This window comes from Chiroxiphia lanceolata, chromosome 1 (genome assembly GCF_009829145.1).
Source record: "Chiroxiphia lanceolata isolate bChiLan1 chromosome 1, bChiLan1.pri, whole genome shotgun sequence".
Lineage (NCBI taxonomy): Eukaryota > Metazoa > Chordata > Aves > Passeriformes > Pipridae > Chiroxiphia > Chiroxiphia lanceolata.
The window spans coordinates 7,854,290-7,874,353 of NC_045637.1; the positions used below are offsets into that span (position 1 = coordinate 7,854,290).

The 20,064-nt window shown below is 44.5% G+C and overlaps 1 protein-coding gene across 1 annotated transcript in view; it reads left to right on the forward strand.

Annotated features, from left to right (window-relative positions):
* The first annotated feature begins 16,911 nt into the window (after positions 1–16,911).
* ZFAT (zinc finger and AT-hook domain containing) overlaps positions 16,912–20,064 on the forward strand; it is a 128,327-nt gene continuing 125,174 nt past the window's right edge. The window contains exon 1 of the mRNA XM_032700986.1: positions 16,912–17,026. The gene's annotated coding sequence lies outside the window, so the exon portion shown is untranslated. The remainder of the gene's footprint in view (positions 17,027–20,064) is intronic.

Below are 20,064 nucleotides of genomic sequence, written 5' to 3' on the forward strand. Positions count from 1 at the left end.
CTCACTGAGTTGAAGCCTGACAGCTCTGTGGACTCACCAGCTTGGAGGTCCAACCAAGCAAGGTAACTCCGTGAAGTGCCTATGGATTAGTGTGGGAAGAGCTTTGCACTAACGCTGCCACAATACTACCAGCAGCTGAGCCAGCAGAATGTGCACAGAGCAGCACATTCAGACATCTCTGCTGCACCTCTGCGGTGTGGCTTTGCAAGAAATATGTGCTTTAGATTCTTTATGGGATGAGGCTTGTTCTCTGCTCTGCAGATATGCTCTTTTCCACTGAGAGTGTTTCAGCTGCCTTTTAAAAGTGAGCATGCATTAAAGTGCTTCTCACAACAGAGATAATTGAGTGCATGTACAGCATCTATCACAATAAAGCCAAATCTCAGACAGATACTAGGGTACCATCAAAGACAAAAAAACAATAAATAAGAATTCATAAGGCTTTCAGTCCAATGCTTTCTACCACCACTAAATCCATTAAAAAAAAAAAAGAGTTTTTACAGCACCTAATTCTACAGAGTATATGGGTACCACTGCAATACAAATAAAACTTACAGCTATTACTACTAAAAATAATTAATAATGCCATCCTTTGTTGATTCTTCTCTCTTTTTTAAGACTGACTTTCTTTTTTGCTTTTTGGAACCTTTCATATTTTTCTACTTGAAAAATTATCAAGTCATTAAAAAGGAAATTGAATTTTTTTATAACACACACCAAGTAACAGCAAATGTGCACATCCAAGTTATAAAAATGAGGTTTGTAATGGCAGTGCTGATAGATCATTCCTGTTACCAAATCAGCAGGGCATCACCAGAACATAGTGCTCCACAAAAATGACATACGAAGCAGCACTGAAAATAACAAGAAATTTCTTTGTATGTCTGATTTTTTTTTAGTGTTACATCAATGAGCCACCAACCCTGATGTTCTTAGTTTGCCTTTTTCATTTGGTTAGTTTGTTTGGGGATTTTTAAGAGATGGGGAGGAGGCTACAAGAAAATGGGGATTCTTTTTTCTGCACCATTTTAATTTTGATATTATCCCTCAATTGTGAAGGAGAAAATACTATTTAAATACCAGTTTTACAACACTGGTTGTAAAGAGAAAATAGACTATACCTTTTCTTTCATGAAGTCAGATATTCCTTAGTGAAAACATGGGCTGTTTGCAACCTTTTAGAGTTTCTTTCTACTTCTTCACAGAATAGCAGCAAATTCTTGAAAGGATGGACCACCTGCAACTCCAGATTCATGGAAAAAGGGATGGAGGTACTTAGTACTTCGTCGGAATCAGGCCAGGTTCTGTATTTACAGTGACATTTATTTAGAACTGATTAATGGTTTTGTGCTGACAGAGCTAATGCTCAGAAGGAAAACCACCTGTCTCCAAGCTGGGCACCTCATCCAAGCTCGTGTGCCAGGCTGTCAACCTCACTGACCATCAGCTTCTGAATCCTCCAAGCCATTACTTCTATGAGCATTCCTGGCAGGAGCACTCCCGGCTCCTCCATACTGCAGTACCCCTTTCTGTACTGCCTGCTCCTTTGCAGGCATTCCCAGAAAGTTTATGAACTTTTTACTAAGACATAGATCTGCTCAATTTTAAAAATAATTTAAAAAAATAATGACAATGGAAAATTTCCTGATTTGGCATATGCATAGGGCTCCCTCTTAGCTTCTGAATTACATGTTTAAGATACCTCATACAGGTTTTGGATAATTGCCTCAAAGTCATGTGAATTCCTCCCCCTCTGCTTCTGACAAGCTCCAGTCATTAATAAGATAAAGTGTACAAAGAAACATTGCTCCAAAAAAAGAGTGCAGTGCAGTACAATACAGCTAGTCCACATCCACATGGGGAGGAAAACACAGGTAAAATAATTTTCATAAGCTCTTTAGATTAATCAAATCTGGAACACATTGCAACAAGCAAGAATCTTGTACAATTTGAGGTAATGTTAACTGGCTTTTCAATTCCTGGCACAATGAAAACATATCTCTGAAATCTGGCAGTGTGGTGCATCTGTGTCTGCTTGTATCTGTCTCGGGCGCTCCTTGCAGCAGCACCGGCACACACAACACACACGCCCAGAGTGCACAACATGCTACAACTGAACAAACTGGGATTGGGACAATTCATGCAAAACTTAAAGCCAACTGCAAGATGCCACAAATGACTTGGAAAAGTCACATTCTCTTCTCTTCAGGATTAAACAAAGCTCATGTTGGGAAGGTCATGTGTCTGCTGATCACAGCCTCACATTATTCTCCTGCAGGGCAAGGAGGAAACAAACATAAGAAGGTACAAATTAAGGCAGTTCAGAAAATAGCAGTGTTTGTTTTGACAACGCCTGATTTCTTGGGCATCAGTTGGCAGAATTTTCCTTGGCTTTGAAACCATAGTTTCAACACTCACCATGCCCAAAATGTGCCAGAAAATTAATGCAATTTCAGACGTGGGGGAGAGCAGCTAATCAAAGTAGTAGGGTGGAGGAGCTGAGAGATCTCAAGAAAGAGTAATCTGAAGGAAGAAACTGCTGCCCTTCCTTCTGGATGCCGCTTTCTTGTGGATAATGGTTTCTTGTTGTTCTTATGCGAGTTTTTACATGGGGAGATAGCAATAGGACAAGGTGGGGGGTGGGGCTGGTTTTAAACTAAAAGAGGAGAGATTTAGATTGGATGTTAGGAAGAAATTCTTTACTGTCAGGGTGGTGAGGCACTGCAACAGGTTGGCCAGAGAAGCTGTGGATGCCTCATCCAAGAAGTGATCAAGGCCAGGTTGGACAGGGCTTTGAGCAACCTGGTCTAGTGGAAGGTGTCCCTTGCAATGGCAGTGGGGTTGGAACAGGATGATTTTTATGGTCCCTCCCAATCCAAGCTTTTCTATGAGTCTCATATGTTCCTCACACTCACTGATGAAAGATGTTCAAAAGTATAACATAGAAATAGGCAAACACTGAAAATATAATGTATCTACCAGAGGAGGTCTAGAATTAGTGAGAGAGAGGCCATTCTGATTGACTTCTTTAGGATGGGGAAATAGTACGAGCTTCATTTGTCCTTCAGGCCTTCTCCTGCTTCTTCAGCACCTGTGTCTGCCTCACCAAGCTGCTTTGTGTTTGTGAGCCCTCCTCAGAGAAACTGCTGCTGACCTGGAAGCTCCTACCTGAGAGCATAGGACTGCAGAGAAAACAGTTTCCCTGTTTCCTCACCCTGCCTGATCCCCTTCGCCAGTGGATGTGGATCTGGCCAGCTTCCAGAGAGTTAATGTGGTGATAAGGAAAATCAGAAAGTATTTGGAAGACAGAGTGTTACACCAGATACCAGCAAGGAAGGCAATGTCATTATTGTGAGGCTGGCATGTAATACTAAAGGGCAACATAGTACAATCTCAACCATGCAGTTGCAATTTACTCTTGGAAATGACTGAACTAAATGTTCACTCAAAAAAAGAGCAAAAAGTCATTTTTAATAGTACCAAAAGGAAAAAAAATGTAGTAATTCCTCCCTTAAAAACATTATCAATGCAAATTCAATGGAAAGTTTAAGAATATCCTGAGGGATAGGAAGAGAGAACAAACATCAGAAAAAGCAGAGCAACCTCCTGTTTGTTGCCTCTGGAAACATCTCCTTCCCTGCTGTGGAGGTGACAGAAAGTAGGGAAATGGACAGGCTTCTTCCTAAAGAACCACAGTGCAAGATGAGAACTCAAACCCCACAATCTCCTCACTCAAAGGTGAGTGAAAGGTACACCCTCCACAGATGCCTGCTGTCCCCATCCTGGGCTTTTATAGCCTTCCCAGTAACATGTCCCACATATAATTATACTCCTAATTGCTAATGGTTTCCCAGTGTTAAGCCAAGGTTGCTCTTTGTGTGTAACAAACATCTCTTTACTACTGTCCTCAGCCTGGGGAACAAACAGTGAGTATCCCCTTTGTAGCACTGTTCCTTGTTGGAAGCCTGTTTCCACATCAACATTTGGTGCCCCTTTGGCCACCCCTTCTTGATAGGTCATGCTGTCTAAATCTCTCAGCTCTCCTGTGGCTCTCACTTTCTCCCCTGTACACACAGATGTAAATGTCTGCATGCACATACACACACCCCTCTTCCTAAAGTAGGTGTGCCCAATATGGGACACACATCCCAGGAAAGGTCTTGCCCCACTAAATAGAGTGGAATAATGGCCTTTCATCTCTTACATGTGACATACATGAGAATGGCTCAACAGCATCTTATCTGCTGGCTTATATTTAGCCTCTGGTCTAATACAGCCCAATACTCTTTTCTAGTATATTGAGGCATCAACTAAGATTCACCATTTTGGATTTTTATTTATTTTGTTTTTCTTTCAAAGGTGAAACACTGTGCACTCATTTTATTAAATTCACTTTATCAGTTATAGGCTATTTCTCAAAGTTATCACAATTGCTTGAATTCTAACATTCTTTCAAACATTTGCATCTTTTCCCAGAATATTATCTTCTGCAAATTGTATCCAAGTATGCACTATACCACCAGGAAATCTAGCATTAAGAACATCCAACCATTCCGGAATTGAACATCCAACCATCCTGGAATTCGGTCAGACCTGTCAGTCCCAAATGACCTCACTGGTGGAAAGTGAGTAATTTACAAGTTCTCTTTGAGTATGACGTTCCAGGTAGTTTAACTCTCCACTTCATAGCAATTTCCTCTGAACAAGGATATTCCTCCTTCTTAGACATTTTATCTTGTTCCTTCCTCCAGTCAGGGGATGCTTCCTCATGTCTCATTGCAGAAAGTGGCCTTGGGGACTTGTTGTCTGCTGATGGGGGGTATCATCTGGGTTCAGCTATGCCTCACTTAGACCTGTTTTCTTCACCTGTCAGTGAGGACATTTCCACAGGGCTATGCCAAGAGTTTTGCTACAGCCAAGCCAAAACTACATTGCCTTTATCCAGTGGGTTAAAGAACTAAACTGGATTCGTGGAGTGTGCTTTATTCTTAACATTCTTAACAAATTCATGTTGCTTGTTTCTCATAGGCCTGTAATTCTCTAGGGATGGAGCAAATAATTCATGTCAGTATCTTTGCAAGTATCAGAGCTGCAATGTTTGATTTACAGTTGTGGATCCTCCCTTCCCCTGTTTTTAAATACACAATTTATTTTAACATAAATTAGCAGAGCTGTCATGCAGGTTACACCCACACAAATGGATGGAACAATGCAGGGAAAGTTCCTGAGCACTGGGACTGAATTATCCCTATCTTACATTGCAAGAAGAGGGATGGTGTTATTTCAGCCAGTTAGCATCTTCCCAAACAATTCCTGCACACTATGCAAGAGCTGCTGCAGCCTGCATGAGGCCATCCTGTTTTGAAGAGCAGCAATTTAAAAATATAGCTGTAGCCAACCATGCCAGTCAGTCTGAGCAAGATAATGGCCCCACTGTTGCTTATTTTGTAGATTCTGCCAATCTTATTTTGTTGATTTTGCCTCACTGATCACTGCAGAAAAAAACCCCAACAGACTATTTTCAGATATCTGAAATAATTAACCAACTAGGTAAATGAAAGGATATGATCCACTTCCTACGAAAGAAAGAGACTTTGGTAAAACGGCTGATGCCAAAAATTTTTGTTTATTTGATATATTCCCGTGATCAGGCATCTGATGAAATAAAACAGAGTCACCCTTCAGGACTGCAGCTCAGTTCCTGGGACTGGATCATTCCCTCTGCTCTCCATCCAGTTTGTCCTTACCACCTGAGGTTTTTCAGAAGAAATTTTGGATGGAGTAGAGCTAGCCATAGTCATTAATTCCCAGCCAGTCTCTGGAGCTACATTAAGCAATGTTTCCAATAATGTTTCCAATTAATTTTTAGGTAATAGTGGTGCGTGGCGTTCTGCGAGGAGTGCTGAAGGTTGGTGGAGGTCCATTCATCAAAAACTGATGGGAACGGTGGCCTCTGGTGTACACAAATGTTGTTCTGATCTAGGGAAACATTAGAAAGAATAGTTAACACAGCAAGACAAAAGATATATCACAGTAAAAGATTTCTACCCTTATAATTAAAAAGAGAAGAGGATAAAAGCATATCTATTCAGCGTAGAGAGTGCAGTAATCACTAAAGATAATCTAATTAAAGTCTGAAACAAGAAAGAACTTTTTTTTCCCCCAGTTTTCAGTGAGACAGATTACTCTATTGTGGAGGGGACTCAGAAGTGAGCGGAGAGTATAATGATCTCCAGCAAAACCTTTCTGGCAGGACTGTTGAGGTGTTACAAGGGTGAGTTGTGATGTCACGTTTGACACCCTGTGATGGCACCAGAGCAGAGTCAAAGCTGTATCACTGATCCACTTGTGAATGGTCCTCAGAGTGAGCACACCAGACTATAAAGAGAGAGTTGACAATGAAGAGTTTGTTTTTATTAGAAGACAAATTAGAACAATCAGTTTGTAAAATAAAGAAAATTGGATGTTCTGGGTGAGAGAATTCAGTATTAAAGTTTTTCTAAGCAAGTTTCCCTCTGTCTGCTCTGCACTTCTGAGAGTCCGTGAAAATTTCTCAAGGGCAGATCCTGCCCCAGCAGCCTCAGTGATGAGTGAAGAGGTAGCTCCGTTGAGAGCTGGACTGCCCAGTCTGGTGCTTTGGCAGAGTTTGGCCACATCCAGGGGCAGGCCATGGGGCTGTAGGGTGGAGAGGCCAGGGCTGCTCCATCACAGACAGAGGTGGTCCCAGCTGCCTCCAGCACGCCCATGGCAGGGCAGAGCTGAGTCCCAGCCAAGCTGGGCTGTCCAGGTGATAGTCTCACTTATATGGTTCAGCTCCTGCGAGGAGCAGGGAGAGGGGCTCAATGATCCTGATGGGTCCCTTCCAATATGAGATGTTCTATGACTCTGTGACGATAACTCACCTTCCCACCCACTTGAGCCCCTTGTGGGGAGGTTTTAAAGGAGTGAAGTCAGACCTCAGAAAGGTGATGGTGGGAAAATGTTATTTTAATTTTTTCCCTTTGTTTGCCTTCACCTGAATCTCTTTTAATTGGCAGTAAATAAAATTCATTTTCCCCAAGTCAAATCTGTTTTGCCTGTGATGGTGCTTGCTAAATGATCTCCCTGAGTTTTATCTCACACTCAATTATCCTCTTTTCTCCCCTTGTCCTGTTAGAGAGAACATCTGAAAGGTTGTTGGCTGCTGGTCAAGGTTAACCCACCACAGCCAGATAAAATCAACTTTAGGATGGTCTTTGAGACCACTGCAGTCTCATTTGGGAGCTGAAGAGCCTCAAGCTCAATGAACAGAAGGGAAGCTGACCTGGAAAACTGGCCAGATCTCTGGCTCACGTGGCTGCAACCAAGGGCTGAGTGCCCAGCTGCAACTTGGCTCTGGGGGCCAAGCCAGGCCTCCAAACACTCATCAGCAACCAGGCAGATCAGGCAAAGTGCACCCTCAGCAAACCGGCAGGGAAAGTGGAGGGGGGAGCACAGAAAAGGCCGCTGACACAGGCAATGCCAGCGCTTCCACAAACACACACAGACCAGGATAAACCCGAGCATGGGGCCAAAAGAAACCTCAGCAGGTTCAGAAAACTGCAAAGCTGTGCACCCAGGGCACAAGAACCCCACAAATCAGCACAGGCTGCCGAGAGCTGGTGCAGGAACAGCCCTGCTGGGAAGGGCCCAGCTGCTGGGGCAGACATCGCCTGGAACAGGAGCCAACCTGAGGGATGTGATCCCTGCCCTGCCTGACACTGGCAAGGCCACTCTGCACACACCTGGGGCTCAGGTGAGGACCCCACTGCAGTGGGAGGCTGAGGAACCAAGGACGGTCCAGCCCTGGGCTACCAAGATGCTCAAGGGCCTCAGGGGCATCACCCACAGGGAGAGGTCGAGGGAGATGGGCCTGTTTTCTCTGGCACAGAGAAGGCTGGGACCGTCTAAGAGCTCTCTACAGCTACACCAAGATAGGAACTGTAAAGACACTCTGAGCACTGCCAGATAGGATAAGGAAGAGCACTGACCACAGGAGGCAGCATGGAAAATTCAGGTGGGACACAATGACAATTTTTTTCACTAGGAGAGTAGTGAAGCCCAGCCACAGGTTTCCCACAGAGGCTGTGGTTTCGCTGTTTTGGGGGGGCGGTTCATGGCTTCATAGGTTCAAAGCCATGGTTTATCCCCCTAAGTGCTAGTTCAATCCATGCTGTGAACAAGTGATTGGACCAGAGACTCCAAGAAGTCTCTTCTAAACACACTTCAATGACTGTGATTATAACAGCTACAAAACAAAAAAGTGTGGACTTGTTTTGAAAGGTAAGAAAATACAAATCAGGAAGAATATTTGCAGTCACTGCAAAAAAACCTCTCATGCTTGGAAGGTTAAGTGAAAACTGCAATAAAGATAAAGGTGGTATAAAGAAAGTTGGTGAGATCATGAAGAGAGGTGATCTAGGGGATAACACCTTCTTTATTTTCAACATTTATTTTGTTTTGTTCTGATTTTTAGAAAAAAATTAGAAAAAAATGCCTGTTGCTGTCTTTTCAAGGGAAGCACCCCTGCAGGAATGCTCCTTGCAGGAAAGATACAGCTGGGCAACTGCTGCTATGCTCCTGCAATTGCTGCAGGGCTGTTGGCCCCGTGATCCCTCACAGAGCCCTGACAATGCTGCTCAGCTGTGTGACAGCCTCTTTTCCCTGTGTATTCCAAGCTTTCAGGCCTTGGACACTGGTGGTAGATCCAGAAATAAGCAGGATCTGAGAGCTGTCATCTTATGCACAGGTTTGAATCCAACTTGTCTTATGCAAAGAGTTTCTGCACTTCTGGAAGTGAGGAGAACCGGGAATCACAGCCTCCCTGGAGGTAAGTTACCACCAGCCAGAGGATCTGCAGAGTCCTACCTCTGTTGAGGGGAATGGCCGAGCCTGAAAACCCATGTCCCCTCAAGTACTCCATTGGGAGGATCAGCAATGGGATGTAAGGACCATGATTGACAGATGCTATGGATGCTGTACCTGCGTGATGGTTGGGAAGGATGCAAGAGGGACTCCGAGAGCTGTGGTGGGCGGCTATGGACCCGAGCAAACGCTGCTGTCCCTCCAGCCTCTCTGAACAGCTGTGTTTGCACCTGCCTGATGAAGCTAAAAAAAGACAAATTTAGTGTGGACTACGTGAAAGGAAGGGCTTTTCAAAGGAACATGGGAGTGGAGTGCCTATTTTATAATGTCCCATTTCATAAGAAATCTTGTTTAGTCTGGCAGAAGGGTGGCTGCAAGGGAACATGACTGCTTTCTATAAATACAGCAGGGAGGGAAACACAGGGGAGAACTATTTAAGTGAAAAGCCAATTCTGGTGCAAAACCAGGAGGTATAAATTGGCTCAGAAAAAAATTAGTGCAAAAGATTTGTAACCAGCCAAACGGGGATGTCTAATAGCTGCAGTGTATTGTGGGGGAGGCATCCAAACTATTTTTGTCACAAAATTTGACAGGTTTGAACCAGCTCATGTGGCTGTTTGTAACAGCAGACAGTGGGACTCAGTCACTCAGGAGTGGCTCTGCCTCCAGCCCTGCAGGGCCGGTGTGTCGGAGTGCAGAGATGCTGCATCCCCCATGCTGTTCTGCCATCAGGGCAGAATTACACTACTCTTTAAATTGCTTTAGCAAACACAGCCTAAATGTTTTCCTTTGCTTTCACAGATTTCTTGTTAATCTCAACACATTGTTCCACTGGTGTCCTGCGGAGATACTGTAGTCCAGCCAGAGGACCAACGCCTTCTTCAGTGCTTTATCTTCTATTTTTTCCAGCATCATCTGAAACTGCCTCTCAAGCAGCATACCTGTCATTCCCTCTTCTCTTTTATCTCCATGTTCTCCAATCCATCTGATTCTTCCTTCTTATTTCTTTTCTTCTGCCCTGTGCTACACCTGCTTGACCTTCTCTATCGCCCTGGATCTCTGATTTCAATTCCCAGCTCTTCTTCCACCACTGTCACCACTTGTCTCCCACGTCTTCCTGAAGCGGGGTCAATATTACTCACTCACAAATTGATAGTACATGGGAATCTACACGTAACAGATTCCATGTGGAGTGTGTGCTTAACAGGTGTATGGTATGATGTAAAACATAAATTAAACAAGAGTAGATGTACATTGACATAAAGTCTGGCTTGAGGGAGTACAACTGCTCCTTTCTACAAATGGACTATCCACAACTCCATGAGATTGCAAGGCTTACGTTGGGGGACAGAGAAGCACCACAGTTGCGTTAAGGAGGTTTTTTTTTGCTTGGGATTTTGCCTGCCTTTTTGAGGCGTCATCCTTCTAGCTGGAAAGAAAGTCCTGGATCCCCAGTCCCTTGCTACATAGCTCCTTCTACGTGTAGCTGCTGTCTGGTGTGCACAGAGTGTTTAATTCAGTTTGCTGGTGTGGACACTAAAGAGCAAAACACATTCTGCTTGAAAAACATGTCGTTTGAATATTAAGCAGAAAAGTATGATGATCACATATCCTAAAGTGGACACTTAAGATCTGGTCAACTGGGTGCTCTCTAGGCCCTGCTAATTGGATCACTGTTGACTCCAGTGGGAATGTAGACACCCAGCTCAGAGGGAGATGCCTGCATGTGTACATTTGCATTTAACCAATTGATACGCAAGCGCCCAAGTATCCCTGGGCAAACCCCAAGGTATCGCAGATGCATTTACGGGACTGGCAGAAATCACACAGGATCTATAGTAGACTTGTGACCTTCTGAAGCAGGAGCTGGAGTTCAGGCAGAGTCCTCTAGGACATCTTAAATGGCCCTGGAGTTTTACATGTGGGCAACTGAATCAAGCTGTGTGTGCCTTAATCTGGAGCTGGATCACTGCTGAGAAGCTAAAATAAAAATTTTCTTGTGTGGTTGAGAAAACCAAAGAGCTGGTTTTGCAAGCTCCAGAGCTTCAGAGCAACACTTACAACTCGATATTGATTATCCACTAAAACCAACACAGACCTAGATCAAAATAAATCACTCATGTCTCCAAAGAGGAGCAAAAGCAAAGTCTGAGCAAAAGGCAGGTGACTGTAATTGAGTTATATCACAGGATACTGTGGCTAAGGACTTTGTTACTGTAAATAAGAAAGCAGCGTTAGAAATGGCCTAAACTGAAATAAAAGCAACTTTGAACAAAAACAAAGTATTTGCTGGCTCAGAGATGTGAGATTAACTTGGCTGCTGATTCAATGGATCAAAAATTGCATTGATCTAATGCCTCTGACTTTCTACATTATGTCCAAAAAATGTAACCTAAGTGCAGCTCAACTGGAAGACTGCTGCCTGAACAATGCTTTTTTTTTTCTTTTAATGGAAAATTTCAGCTCCATTTTTCCAACAGTCCAAAATATCCCCTCCTTCCCACATTGTGAGATGACAACAATGCTCAGCTGTCTTTGGCTTGAGCTGTGGCGCTGGGCCAGAAAGTATCTCGAGTTGTGAAAAGTCTTAAATCAACACGTTTTACCACTGAAGAGTGAGGAAAAACAGTTTCTAAACCATATGAAATATTCATGTCTAGCATCTTGTGAGATACCATCTGGTTAGATCAAACCAGAGCAGAGCTGGTAGTGACACAGAAACACATGGGGTAGAAAGTGGGGTGTTGTGATTCAAAGATTCATTGTTTCATGCTCTACAAATGAGCACAACAAAAGCAGTATTACTTCAGGAACAATTAACTTTTCCAACAAAAAAAAATTCTGAAAGAGAAATGTTGATCCCTTGGGTCTGTTATTAGGAAAATCATAATGTACTTCAGATAAAATCGTGCTTCTCATAAAGGCGTTGACAATTTAATTGCAATTTAATATTTGTCTAAATATTAAATTGCCTAAAAAAAATAAAAAGCCAAACCCCAAAATGACCAAACAGCACTTCTACAGCCAGAAAAATAAACAAAGAGCAATTCTACTGCCGACATTGTAATCTCCCAGCCTTTTATATTTATATTCCTAGAAGCAAATATGTCCTTTTTATCCCTGTAAGCCATTGTTCACAGGACATAGGACTTGGGAGACCTGACTTTTTCCCCTGCCAGAGCTACTTTTCTGATATATGACCTTGAGACAAACACTTTGCTTCTGTTACTGCTTCCCCTCCCACTTCCAGTCTCTTCCAGACAGAGACAGGTTTACTGTGCCTTATACAATAGGGCATTTAGGTGCTATTGCAATGTAAATAGTGGCAGCACAGGTGTGATTGCCAGTGGAATATGGCTTTTATTATCAGGTTACAAGGTCACTGTTGGGTGAAAGGATTGCTGCATAAAGCATTGGTGAGCCATCAGCCTATGGCTGCTTTCTAGTTATATAATAATGTTATTTCAAATGCAGGGAAAGTGTTTAAGGCTTTCCCAAACTTGCCAAGTTTGTGGTGCTGTGGAACATCAGTGGCAAAATGGTCCCACACAGGTGACTTCAAACATGGAGATGCTTAAAGTGCTGGGGCCTTCCCCTCTCTCTCCCTGTTGTTTGCAATTTATCCATTCCTTTTCTCAAGGTTAATTAAGCTTTGTGCTACCCCGGAGAACAGGGAACTATTGTACCCAGCTCCCTGGAGGGGAGAGATGAAGGAGGCAGAAATTAAATGGCTGCCTTGGAGTGCAGAGCTGGAACCAGGACCAGGGTAATCTCCATTCCCTCGCTGAGTACCTTGTGATAAAACTAAAATGCTACTCCTTTAACAGCAGTGTCAGTCACACAGTATGGGCTCTGCACAGGCTTTAAAAAGCAGGGAAGAGAGCATCAAATGTTCCAGCCCACTTAATTTGAAAGCTGCCTATAATAAACCCTTGGGAACATGTAAAACAGACAGGTCAAATTACATAGTTACACAAATATCACTGGATTTCTGGCATTTAGGAATAAAAGGCTTTGATCTGTTCAATTTAAAAGTGCCTAAACGAGCCATACTCTATGTTAAAATCTAACATTAAGTGCTTTTCTTTTTGTACTTTCCAAAAGCTTAGCCAGAGACAATTTGGACACAGCGTGACAAAACTTTGCCTTAATAACATAAATATCTATGCACAAGTAATTTGACACAGTGTGCCATTGCAAAATATTTTATATTCAGCAAAATGACAGTTCTTATCTAGTTCTTGTCCACAGAAACCCTTAAAGAAACAATCCATTGCCCTTTAAAAGCCCCTCTCAATTCCTCACTTTCCCATCTGTCTTATTTACAGCTCTCTCTTTGTAAAGTGCTCCGAGATCTACGAATGAGAAGTGCTCATAAAACCTCCGTGTGAGCCAGGATTTAAAATCAGCAGCACTTATGGATGTTATGCATATGAAGGGAGGACTTGAGTGCAATGCTCTACCATTCAAAATCAACCCCACATCAGTGTCCCCGTCAACAATTTTGCTTTAAACCAGCTCTCACTTGACATCTGTATAAACGCATCAAAATGCCTCTTAGCCCTTCTCCCACTTATTTTCGACAGGCGGTTCACTGTGTCCATGAGCAGGGATCCTCCCTCCCTGTTTTCCCTCATTGCACAATTGGCTTTCCATGGGCCTCTTTGGCAGCTCCAGCCCTTTCGGAAAGCAGAGTTTATTCCTCCCCTCCTCTTTCAACCCCGTTGAGGAGGAGTTCTGTGGCAGCAGAATGTCAATGCCAGAAGTGGCCTTTCTCATGGAAATCAGGCGCGGGAGTCTGGCATTGTCTGTGCAAGAAGGAGAGACTTGCTTCCCCCCCCCCCCCCCATTCTGGAAGATTATATTTGAACGGATGAGCTCTGGCTCTCTCATGCCTTGTGAGTGCCAGATCTTTCCTCAGGACTGATTTCTCCATCTCCTCCCTCACCTACATTGTTGTGCCATCTCCTCTTCATCACGTCTAATTAGTCATTATGGGCTGATCTTGGCTTTTTTAAGATTTCATGGATAAAAATGCCAAAAAAGTGTATTTGACTTGAATTTACTCATGCTGAGAACTGTATTTATTTCCTCCACAAGCACTGATTACGTTGCTTGACTCCTGGGGAGAAAAGGAAGGGCTCTCCTCGCTGAACTGGAGAGCAACAGGAGATATGCAGGAAGGAAACTACTTCCCTGGGGACCCACCAAAGTCATACTGATACATATATCCCTGCTGGCACATTTATTTATGCCCTTCCCAAGAGTTTGCTGTTCAAAGTCTTCCTTCTACTTTGACTCAAGAGGGTTTTTGTAAGGGTTGTTAACACTTACAGTCACACAGTCACACCTGCCCCAGATGGTTGTCTGCTTTGTTAGAATAAGGTCATTCCTGGTTGCTGCTGACTGGCCAAACTCATCTCCTTCACAGCTCTGGGAGCTGGCCACACTCAGGCTCATGGCTTACTGGAATTAGAGACCCATCAAAACGCAAGTTCCAGCAGAGCTGGGACCTACCAGAACCTCTGTGCAAAGCCAGCAGATCTGCACATGGCCTCCATGGGATGGGATGGCATTACCCTCACCAGGCAGGTCAGCACCTAACCCTGTGCTGACAAGAGTCACCTTCCATCTGGATGTTCCTGCTCTAAATATCATCCAGGTGCAGTGTTTTGCTGGCAGTCATTAATACAACACTAAATCTACTCAGGCTGATAAGAAATAAGCCATGTCACAAATTCAGAGACAGCTTAAAACCCCTCTTTAAAATAATTTCCTTATGAAATCTCTGCCTTCAAACAAGCAAGACCCAGTCTATGCTCGAATTCACACTGCAGATCCTGGTCTTGCCATGATAGGATTTAAACTGGTTTGTTAATAGTCTGGGAGAAAGGTATCATACATTTCAAAGACAGAGAAACTGTATCTGCTCCCTTTTATCCACCTTCAGGAAGGGTTTGTTGAACACATCTCAGTCTATATCTCTGATGAATATTGGATTGTATTTCTGAATGAATATTCTGATTAAAAAATCGTTTGAAATCTGTCATAGCTCCAAAAATGACAGTAAGCGGCACATATAAAGTAGGCAGCGTGTTCTGCATGTCGGGCAGATGAAAGACACGGTGTAATTGCTAATTGATAGCATATTCAAATATCATGCCGGTGTACTCATCTCAACTTAAAGCCCGCATTACATAGCACGCTGATAATGCACACACCTTTCATTAAACAGGCTACAAACCCAGAGCCTAATACATCAACCATACACAAGTTGTAAGCTGTGTGTGCTCACAGCTGACAAGTGTTTGAAGCAAAGCATTTACACATAAAACATTTATGCGCACATTGTGCACTGAGGCATTGAAATATGCAGCCTTCCATATGTTAAACATATTACATATATGATATCTATGCCAAGTATTTTGGGGAAAGAAAAAGCAATTACCCACACATATGCTCTCTAAACAATGGGAACGTGCTGTAAGTTATGGGACTGGAGAAGCAGTGTGATCTTTGGGGAATACTTAAGTACCCCGGGAAGTACACTAGACACGGAGAGGAGCAGGCAAACTATGACGGTACTAGCTGGACTTGTGTGTGTGTGCAGAGAAAAGGCAGCTTTTAAAGTCATAGAACATAACAGAATAGAATAGAATAGAATAGAATATCCTGAGATGGAAGTGATCCATCAGCATCAAGTCCAACTCCTGTCCCTGCATGGGACAGCCCCAAGAATCACACCAGGTGCATGAGAGCATTGTCCAAATGCTCTTTTAACTCTGTCAGGCTTGGTGCCTTGACCACTTCCCTGGGGAGCCTGTTCCAGTGCCCAGCCACCCTCTGGGGGAAGAACCTTTTCTCAATATCCAACCTAAATCTCCGCTGGCACAGCTTCAAGTCATTCCCTCCTGTCACTGATCACCACAGAGAAAAAAAGTACCTGCCCCTCTGCCTCCCCTTGTGAGGAAGCTGTAGACCACAATGCAGTCTTACCTCAGCCTACTCTCCAAGTGACCTCAGCCACTCCTTGTATGGCTTCACCTCTAGGTCCTTCACCATCTTTGTAGCCCTCCTTTGGATCCTCTCTAATAGCCTTATCTCTTAGACTGTGGCTCCCAAAACTGCATATGGTACCCAGAACCACACAACCACAGAATCAATTAGGTTGGAAAAGTACAATCTTTGACGGGACACCGCCACGTCAACCAGACCACGGTACTTAGTTCCACATCCAGTCTTTCCTTAAACACCTCCAGGGATGGTGACTCCGATATCTAATCACCCTTTCTGTGAAGAAATTCTTCCTAATGTGCAATCTAAACCTCCCCTGGTGCAACTTAAGACTATATGCAGGTGAGGCCACCTCAGTGCAGAGCAGAGCAGGACAATTCCCTCCCTCGACGGGCCGGCGATGCTTTGTTTGATGCCCCCCCGGACACGGTTGGCCCTCCTGGCTGCCAGGGCACTGCTGACTCCTATTCAGCTTGCCGTCAGCCAGGACCCTCTTAATCCCTCTGGAGAGGAAGGAAAGACTCGCTCCATGGAGGGCTGTTGGAGCGCCCGTGTGCCCTGTGAGGACACCGCACAGCCCGTGCCAGTCAAAGGTCGCAGCCTCGCTTCAGGGGTTTCTAAAAAAAAAAAAAAATCGCACTCAAGGCCCTTGTTCCGTACTATCACGGAACCCTGGCCTGCTGTGGGGGGATAGAAAGGAATATTGATATATATTCATAGATAAATATAGACATTTATGTTTTATCGGGGTCTATGCCCCGCCTGTGACTCGTGAGGGGCGGTGCCCGGTCGTCCACCCGCGCGCTCATTGGCCGCCCGGAGAAGGGGCGGCCTCGCCCCCTCCCTCCCTCCCTCCCTCCTGGCGGCCGCGCGTGCGCGCGCGCGCTCGGAGTGGAGGGGTTGGCGGGAGGGGCCCGGCGAGGGCGGGGATTGGTTGCCATGGCGGTGACGTCAGAGGGTGCCGGGGACGGGCGGCGGAGACACGGGAAAGGTCAAACTAAAGGCGAGGGGAGCGAGCGGCGCGACCGGAGCGGCCGGGAACGACCGCGCCGGGAGCCTCCGCGGGACCCGCCGGCCGCGCGACGGCCGGGCCAGGCAGCCCCTCGGTCCCCGCCGCCTCCCCGCACAGGTACGGGGGGAGCGGCGCCCCCGGGGCCGCGCTGGGTCATGGGGCATCGGGCCGGGATGCGGGGAATGGGGAGCGCCCCTGGAGCCCCCGGGGGCTGTGGGGCTGTGGGGAGGGTTCGCAGCCGGCCACCCCCGGCCGTGGGGGAGCTGGGAGGGGGCTCCCCGTGCCCCGCACCCTCCCCGTCCCTCCCCCAGTGCCGCGGGTCCTTCCCCCCGCACAGCCCCTCGGGCAGAGACCTCCCCCGCGCTGTGACCCCGGTGACCCGCCAGCAGAAGTTGGGCTTTTATTTATTTATTTTTTTATTTTTATTTTGTGGACCTTAGGGAGCTCTGCCCCCCCCCGCCCCGGCCCCCAGCTTTGATAACTTGTCTCCCCGTTGACCGTCCCTTCCTCCCGCACTTTGCCCTTGCCCGGTAGTCTGTGGCAGGAGGGAGTAAAAACTATTCAAGGACTGGGTTTTGTTTCTCCAGGGGGAGAGCTGGGTCACAAACAAGGAAGGCTGCTTCATAATATATATATGTATTTTTCTTTTTCCCCCCACAGTAGCCCAGTGCTGGAGCAGGATTCTGTGACAGCACAGAACAAGGCCCTTGGGTGTGATTTTTTTTTTTTTTTTTTTTAAGAAAAGCCTGGAGCAGAGCTGCTATTAGCATGTAGAGTTTGAATGCCACAGGCAGTCTGTTGTCTCTTCCTGCTCAAAGAATAATTTAGAGGAGCAGCAATGACTCATTAATAGAAAGTATTAGTTGCAGGAAGGCAAATCCAGGTGAAGTTTCTTACTTTACCACAGACTTACTCCATGACCTTGGATCAGCCTTCCTGCACCAACCCTCTGTTTGCTTATGAATCGGGAATAGCAGTGCTTTCCAAGTCATACTGTGAATTAACACGCTAATGACTGTGATATATTTATCTGCTGTAGTAATAATGGGTAGATAGTGATGTTATTTCTACAATAGAAGCAGGGAGGCTCTAGCCAGGATGCAAGCATTTTGCTTGTAGAATTTTCCTGTAGTAGCCACCCTTGGATGGAAATAGGGGCTTGCTTAAAAAGACATTTAATATACCTGTGATACTGTGTAATTTGCACTGTGATTATCTTGAACTTCATATTTTTATGTAGCGTGTGCATTAATATGCTTTCAAAGAGTTACCATTCCACACTGCAAATAGTTTATGGGTGTTTTTTTTCCCTCCTGTTTGCCTAGAACAAACTGGTTCTAGGTGTCCTCTCCCACTGCTAAGGAAACCGTGTGAATTTCTAATGTGGCAGATTCTCTCTCATAGTTGTCCTCTGTGAGCTAAGTGGTGTCAGACTTGGTGTTTTGGTAAGGAACTGAAAGAGAGGCATTCTGATTTACTTGATACAGTGAAGAAAGTATGTCTGGCATTGGTTTGTAAGTTACTGTGGCACCTCGTTCTTACCAGGGCTGGGGAGTTGGGTTAACTCAGTGCTGTCTCAGGGTGCCTCTGTAGGTTCATTATACCTGTAATGAAAGACAAACTGAGTCGTTCAAGGACAGTATTTTCGTTAGGAACAGTGTTTTCCATCTCACCCTATAGAATGCTCTCTGTGGGAAATTAAATACCTTAAGTATTCCATAGACAAAAACCTAAATACAGGAATCCTGAAACTCAAGGAGTTGCCTCTCATGGTTTGCACACTCCTCTGAAGTGGTGAGCAGCCACTGCAATAACTGATGAAAGCAGCCAAGCACAGAGCTGGAAGTTGCTGCTGCAAATACTGATCCGAGTGAGCTGTTTTCTCTCTTTAGAGTTTTGCTTTATACTCATTTGTGCAGCTAGATTACTCGTCTTATTTTCTAATTTTTTTTTAAATCTATTGTAGAAGGATCCACCAGGAGGAAGCACTGTTTGACTGATATCTTGGGGATTTTTTGAAAGTAATTTGATCTATTGTGTCTCACCTACTCAATTTAATACGAAGCTTCCATAATCAGTTTTAACATTAAATAGGAGAGCTTTTATGTGTTGAGGAGGAGGTAAGCACAACACAGTTGAGTTTGATTTTTCTTATTCTTAAACCTGAAAGTTTCTCTGGTAAAATGGCAATTCATTGTTAATTCATAATATGTAGGTGCCCTGGAAAAATCAAATACCCAGTTTCATAGCTACCCTTAGGCATCTTTAATTTATGCAAGCAGGGCTCACTGAGTAACTACTGTAAGTCTCGTTGACCTTAGTAGGTTTGCAGAGGTCATATTTTAAAATGAGTAAGTTGTGCTTGAACTATTTTCTCAGTAAGTATTAGGAGCAAGTGTTTGTGTACACAGTTACATGCTTTTTCCAGTTCTCCATTACATTTTCTGTTTTTCTTTAGATTCTTGCTCATCTTAAAGAAAACTTTCACTAGGAAGAAACACAGGTGTTTGAAAACAAGTTTCTTCTTAAGATCTGGGCAGAGCAGAACAGACTGTGAGATTTTACAAACAGCTTGAAAGGCCAGTTTTAGGTTCAGAGAAACTTGGCCAGCACAACCCAAATGTACGTGAGTGACATCAGCATTTTCCTGAGCCATTTATGCTGTTCACTTGTGCTGGTTCCCAGCAGTGCCTTGTGTCTTATGTAAGCTTGCACTGTACATCCTGTCCTGCTGTTCTCATGCATGATAATTCACTGGCATTATCTTACTGGAGGTTTTGAGAGCTTCTTGTTGTCTCAAATGTCTACATGCAAATTTCCTGCAAGCACAGGGAAGAGATCTGTGCCAGGAGCACAGCACTGTCCTAGGAGACATCCTGGGAATAACTTGGAGTGAGACACACTTGTCCCCCTGCACCTTTTGGTAATGGAGCTGTAACCATGTGAAGTCATGTGGCTGTGAGAGAGGTTTTAGTGGACTGAAGCCTTGATCTGTGTCGTATGTAGATGGACCACTGATGCAGTTTTGATGACTTGTGATAAAACAGCCATAAAACCCAAAGAACTAAAGTTCCAATAGGAGCTTCAATAATATTAAGACTGGAAAATAAAGGCTTTTATTGTCCTGTCACTGCACACTTATTGTAACAAGGTCT